Here is a 6,317-nt window from a genome sequence, read left to right on the forward strand (position 1 = left end):
AACTCGCTCCAATTCGGATACGATTGGACGTAACCTCGAAGTATCTCTTCGAGGACGCGATTTACGCGTTCTGTTTGACCATCCGTTTCCGGGTGATCAGATGTTGACATAGTCAGCCGTGTTCCGAGAGATCGGAACACGGATTGCCGGAACGACGCCGTGAATCTCGGATCTCTATCCGAGACTAATTCACGGGGTAACCCATGGAGTTTGAATACCGTGTCGATAAAGACACGGGTACGGCCCGGAGCCGTGATTGACTCTGGTACATCAGCAAGATGTACCATCTTGCTGAATCTGTCTACAAAAACAAGGATTCCATTGTTTTTGTGTTCGTCTTCGGGAAATCCGAAGACGAGTCCATAGATACGGACTGCCAACATTCTGCCGGAAGTGGTAGAGGTTGGAGAGAACACGGTATGAAGGGCTAGGCTTTACCCATTGACATACCTCGCAAGCACGAATGTACTTGCGCACAAACTGGTACTGGCAGGGCCAGTAAAAGTCGCGATTTACTCTGAGATTCGTCTTCTCACGTCCACGATGTCCACTTGTTGGAGCATCGTGACACTCATACATGATGCGCAAGCGCAAATCATTGTGAGTCGGGACGACGACACGTGGGGTGTCGCCGGTAACGGCTGTGTAATACAATAAGCCGTTACGTGTTGTGTATCGATCGGATGACGATCGATATAAAGCCGGTAGATCTTTAAAAGATTTATCGGATGGATTCATTAAATGATCCATCAAACAAAGGAGGTCCTTATCGTCTTTGTAGGCTTTCTTTATGTCATGAACTAAGGTTGATGACGGAACACTCGTAGTCAGTGTTGCAACAGTAAGATTACTTTCACTGTTGGAGTGCACTACAGACTCGAAGTCAGGTCGGCGTGATAACGCATCAGCGGCGACATTAAGTCGTCCTGGTTTATATTCTACGGAGAAGTTATACTCCGCGAAGAAGGATAGCCACCTCGCCATTCTTTGCGAGAGGTGTGGGCTGTTTACGGCCGTGCGTAATGACGCATGGTCCGTATATATACGATGAACGGTCTATCTCGTAGGAGATAGACCCTAATTTTAGCCAATTCATTTTTCGTGGCAAGGAGTTCCTTGTCATGCATTAAGTGATTGCGTTCAGCTGGTTGCAGCTGACGCGATTGGTAACAGACGGCGCGAAGCGCGAGGTCTGTATCGTATTGCATTAACGCAGCCGATTGCGAAATCGCTGGCGTCACAGACCATCTGTCATGAACTGCAATCGCCAAGATGGGCGATTGCATCAAGCTTTGCTTGATACCTTCGAACGAACGCTGACAATCAGCGTTCCATAACCATTTCTCGTCTTTTTTCAAGAGACGAGAGAGATGAACTGTCATCTCTGCATAATTGCGAGAGTACTTGTGCAAGTACGCCGCCAAACCAAGGAACTTTCTAAGTCCCTTGATCAAGGGCGCACGCCGTGTTTACCGACGATGCACCCATAAAGTGGTATTTGGCTTGCAGCGAATATACACTTCTTGAGATTTGCATACAACTTGTGCTTTCGCATAAGTGTAGGAATCTGACGAACATGATCTTTATAAACTTCCACGTCCGTCATACCGTCCATTCCTCGGCTATGGACCAATACATCGTCAAAATAACTCGGTGTAAATTCCCGCACCCGTCTCAACAGATTTGTTACACATCTGTTGAATGTTGCAGGGGCGTTACTAAGCCCCTGAGGCATCACTAGCCATTCCCAGAGCATCTTACTGTGGGTGCTCAATGCTGTGTACGAGATATCCCGCTCACGCATAAGGATCTGATAGATTCCATTCATCAGATCCATAGACGAAAAGATGGCACTATTAGACATACCATCTATGATTACGTCTTTTCTCGGCAGTACTTCGAGCCCGGTTTGAGCTCGATCTCATTTCGAGTGCCTTTATCCTAAGGTACTCGCACACTTTGTGCACCACACCCAAGTGGAGGTCTAGGTACTTCACATTAAGTAATTGACCATCCCGTAAAGTACACCAAGTGAAATTAATTAATTTGTGTAACGCAGGGCAACTTAAACCCGTTACATGGCGAGCCTATTATTCTAAATACATCAGCTCGCGGATGACACCAGACGTCATCCCTTAAAAGTCGCACTCCCCAATTTAACCTTATTTTTTAAGATTTATAATTGGGAAGTGCAACCAATGTAAATGCATCTAATTGTATCACATACACAAGAGTGAATCACTATGTAAATTCATCCGAGTGGCAGATCAAATTACTTTATATTAGGTAATTGACCTCCCCGTAAGTGTGTGTAACATAAGACAGCGAGCCCGTTCCGCCACACTACAAATTTTACATTTTGTAAAATCGTCAAAGGGAGGAACATGGGACAGCGAGCTGCTTTAAGCGCCGCTTTTAGTCCTCTCAACCACTCTATCTGTTCTCGTATGATAGTCGGGAACCTCGTTCCCAACTGATGATGGACGACCCGGGTCTCGTCCAACTGTACGACGAGACCCATCCTCCTCGACAGAGGGTCCATCAGAGAACGAGCGCTTCCGCGCGCGTAAAATGATTGGAGGTTCTCTTAGCGACCAGTGCGTGTTGATCTTTGTCATCACACGGCACCTGAATGCCATTTAAGATGGGCAAAGCTGATGGATCGTCTTCGAGACACCAACTCAACCATGCACGAAGCGCACCCGCGCAGCAAGAACGCCGCCGTCCCATAGTGCCTCAGTTGCAACGCCGACAGCTACTGATGCTTCTGTCGTAGTGCTAACTGGACGTAATGATTCATCCCACTTTCGCTGTGAGGATGTAGATCCGTCGCTCATTGTTGACTACAATGAGTCGACGCCGCTGCAATCACTTTATAGTAGTGAGGTTCGCAGCGAGCTAATGGGGAAGCGTGATGGCGCTATATTGCCCATTTAATTTTCCCACATTGCTCCTATCATGGAGACGCCGAACGTTGCGAAGGCAAGCTTGCTTAATGACAGCAATGTAACTGTCTCGTCGTCTTTTCTAGCTGGCGCAGTGACGATTCATGAGACTATGAAAGCAAACTTGCCTAACGTGAGCAATGTAACTGTCTCGTCGTCTGTGCAAGCTAGCGCAGCGACTATTCCTGGGACTTTAAAAGAATTTTGTATTAAAGCGGAAGCCATGTGAGGACGAAAATTTACCGGAAGAAGTTCACACTGATGTCTTGGGACCTATCAGTCCGAGATCTCGAGGTGGCGCATATATGTTGTATGTTTATCGACGACTATTCGCGTTACGTCATCGCGCATCTCATGAAGGCAAAGAGCAAGGTATTTCATCGTTTTGCTGAATACAAAGAGCTTATGGAAACTCAATCCGGTTGCCGCATCAAGTGTGTTAGCAGCGACAATGGAGGGAAAAGCACAAGTCACCAGTTTTCCAACTACTTTGCGAAGAACGGAATCGCAACCTCGTAGGGTCCATAACAGAACGCACTCGTAGAAAGAACAAACGGAATCATCGAAGAATGGGAATATCAATGTTACATTTTGAACAACTGAGCAAGGAATCGTTGAGTGAAGCGCTCATGACGGCGTGTTCGTGCACCTACTTTCGAACACGGTCCAAAGCAATATTACACCCTACGAGCTGGTCTACGATTCTAAACCTGACCTTGAACGCCTACATGTATTTGTATTACTTGTTTCTTACATGTCGAGAAGCCTCGTCGCTCGAAGTGGGATAGTAAGTTACTTCTGTATTTTTCTTGGGTACAGTCCAGGATCGAAGGCATATCGCGTATGGGACGCAGAAGTCAAACCTTTTATTACATCCCGCAAAATCAAGTTGGATGAGCGTGGACCGTCTCGATACATAACAATGCCAAGATCTGACTTCGTACCCGTTCAGTTCGTGGACACCGATGATATGGCTGATGCCCAGGATTTTGTTTAAACAGCGACACAACCGATTGTAGATGTGGACATAGAAACGGTAGACTACGATGATAACATGATGAACGAACTGTCTGGGGATATGGATATTGATGCAATTGAAAGTTTAAATACCTCTTTCTTATCTATATCAACCTTCGCGGAAGTACAACAGACTCATCACGGATCACAATTAAGAACAGCAGCTATTTCATTTGGGACCCGAATGTCAACTTGTACCAAAGATATCAGAGCGGTAGGGAATCGCATCATCTTTAGCAAGTCGGGCAGAAGAAGCCGCTGAAGCTATGAAGAACGTTTACGTTTCCCTTATGAGCAGGACCACTTAGTCTTCACCATCGAGATTTACAGTGTCCACTGGGCGATTGCTTTTGGAAGCAGCTCATAACTCAGGGGAGGGGACCCATCGGCACCTAATACGCTAATGCGCCAAACGAAAATGGCGAGTCTGATCCCAAAATGCCTAGTTTCGATGAAGGTTTTCAAATTGCGTCATCAGCAGTGGATTTACCGCGGAGTTACGCCAAAGCACTTGTATCATGTGAAGCGGCTGTATGGAAAGAAGCTATTCGTGCAAATTAAAACGCATGCCATTAATAACACAAGGGGTATTGTTCGAAAGCTTCTCGCTCCGAGAGGCTTTCACATGGGAAATTGGTGACATGCGTGGTAATTTTGCACGTTTAGCTTCTTTCCATACAGCCGCTTCAAAGTAATCGGTTGCAAATAGGTGCTTGCATTGAAGCAGAACAAAAAAGATGAAACTACAAGATTCAAGGCCCGTTTCGTTGCACTTGGTTTTCTGCAGGTTTACAGAATTGATTACACTGAAACCTACGCTCTAGTAGAGAGTACGGCAACAATTCGGATCTTTCTGTCAATGTGCTGTCAGCTTGGTGACGCTATCAAACAATTAGACATGAAACAGCATATCTGAATGTGACTCTTACAGGAGCAGTGTACACGAATGTATCGCTTGGGGGCAAAGCCAAAAACGGATATATTTTGCACGATGCGACCTTGCCCAAATATTCATGGATTATTTCTGAGCCAGAACTTAACCGGATTTCGCAAGCTGCGAAAGCGTTTGCATGGCTTAAAGCAAGCTGGCGCTGTATGGCACAAGACGATTCGAGAAGTCTTTATTACGGCTAAATTTCGACAGTGTTTGTCAGACCAATGTCACTTCGCTCGAAACGGCATTGTATTAGTGGCTTTATGCGTTTATGAAGAGCTGAGATGCTTTCTGATGATTACCTCGAAGATAGAAGGATAAATGGGAAGTGAGATATAATTACATAGTATGCAAAGTCCTGGTTCTCGATTTCTTCCTTTATGCTCTCTTTACACTAACGTTACATCCAGCTGTGTCTATTTTTATCTAGATATGTATGGTTAAGATTACCGCTCAATATCACATCTTATGAGCTTGGGATCTTGCCACAACCTTTACTCCTAGTAAACTGCTGGAATTTGTCGCAGGTTTTAACATTCCCCGTCAAGGTGCATGACCTACTAGATCAGACATTTTTGTGAGTGTAACGAGCTGTGGCGTATGTAACGGGGTGTATCGTTACATGAAATTAACACTAAAAGGTTGTTAATTAATATTATCTAAAAGATAGATAATATTTGGAGGAAATTACTTTATATAGTAATTTCCTGAATTCTTATCCATAAATAGGTATAGACCATTATGTCTATTTATTCCGCAGACTAATCAGCTGTAGAAGTAATCAAAGAGAGTTACGAGATAAGATAGATAAGAATTCATTTACATGTTTAGTATTAGTTTATAGTTAAGACAGCATTTACAAAGATAGATTAACAAGACACTTAACTATATTAATACAGTTTTCATTTTACACTCTTAAGCTAACTTGCCTTAAGAGAAGTCTTCCTCTATACGTACAGTGTACGTCACCTAACGAGAGGCACCACTCACATCTGAAGCAGTGTGAAGTGGACTTGTACTGAAACAGTACAAGTCGCAGTGCCCCGTTACACCTGGTAGCACTTTGTAGTCCGTCCAAGGACCACATTTCCCACATTTAACATGGACATGTTAGATGGTAGTGGGAATACGCATCACGTTTCCCCTGAAAGCTACTCCTTTCTAAGTGATATAGAAAGGAGTGCGGTTGAACGAATGAGTTCATCCGTAGGAAACGATGCAATCCTGGCATTACTGTCCAACTTAGACAGAGATGCCCTCCATTCAACCGTCGCCAAGTTCATACAACATGAACTTGACGAGATGAAGGAAAAAGTAGCCTTGCTGAATCAGCAAGGCTCTCAACAGGCGGAACTGTTGAGATTACAACAGGTACAGACCCCTGTACCTGGGATGACGCAAACGCGTCGTCCCGAAACTCT

Source organism: Bremia lactucae, linkage group LG8, assembly GCF_004359215.1.
Source record: "Bremia lactucae strain SF5 linkage group LG8, whole genome shotgun sequence".
In the NCBI taxonomy this organism is placed as follows: Eukaryota; Oomycota; class Peronosporomycetes; order Peronosporales; family Peronosporaceae; genus Bremia; species Bremia lactucae.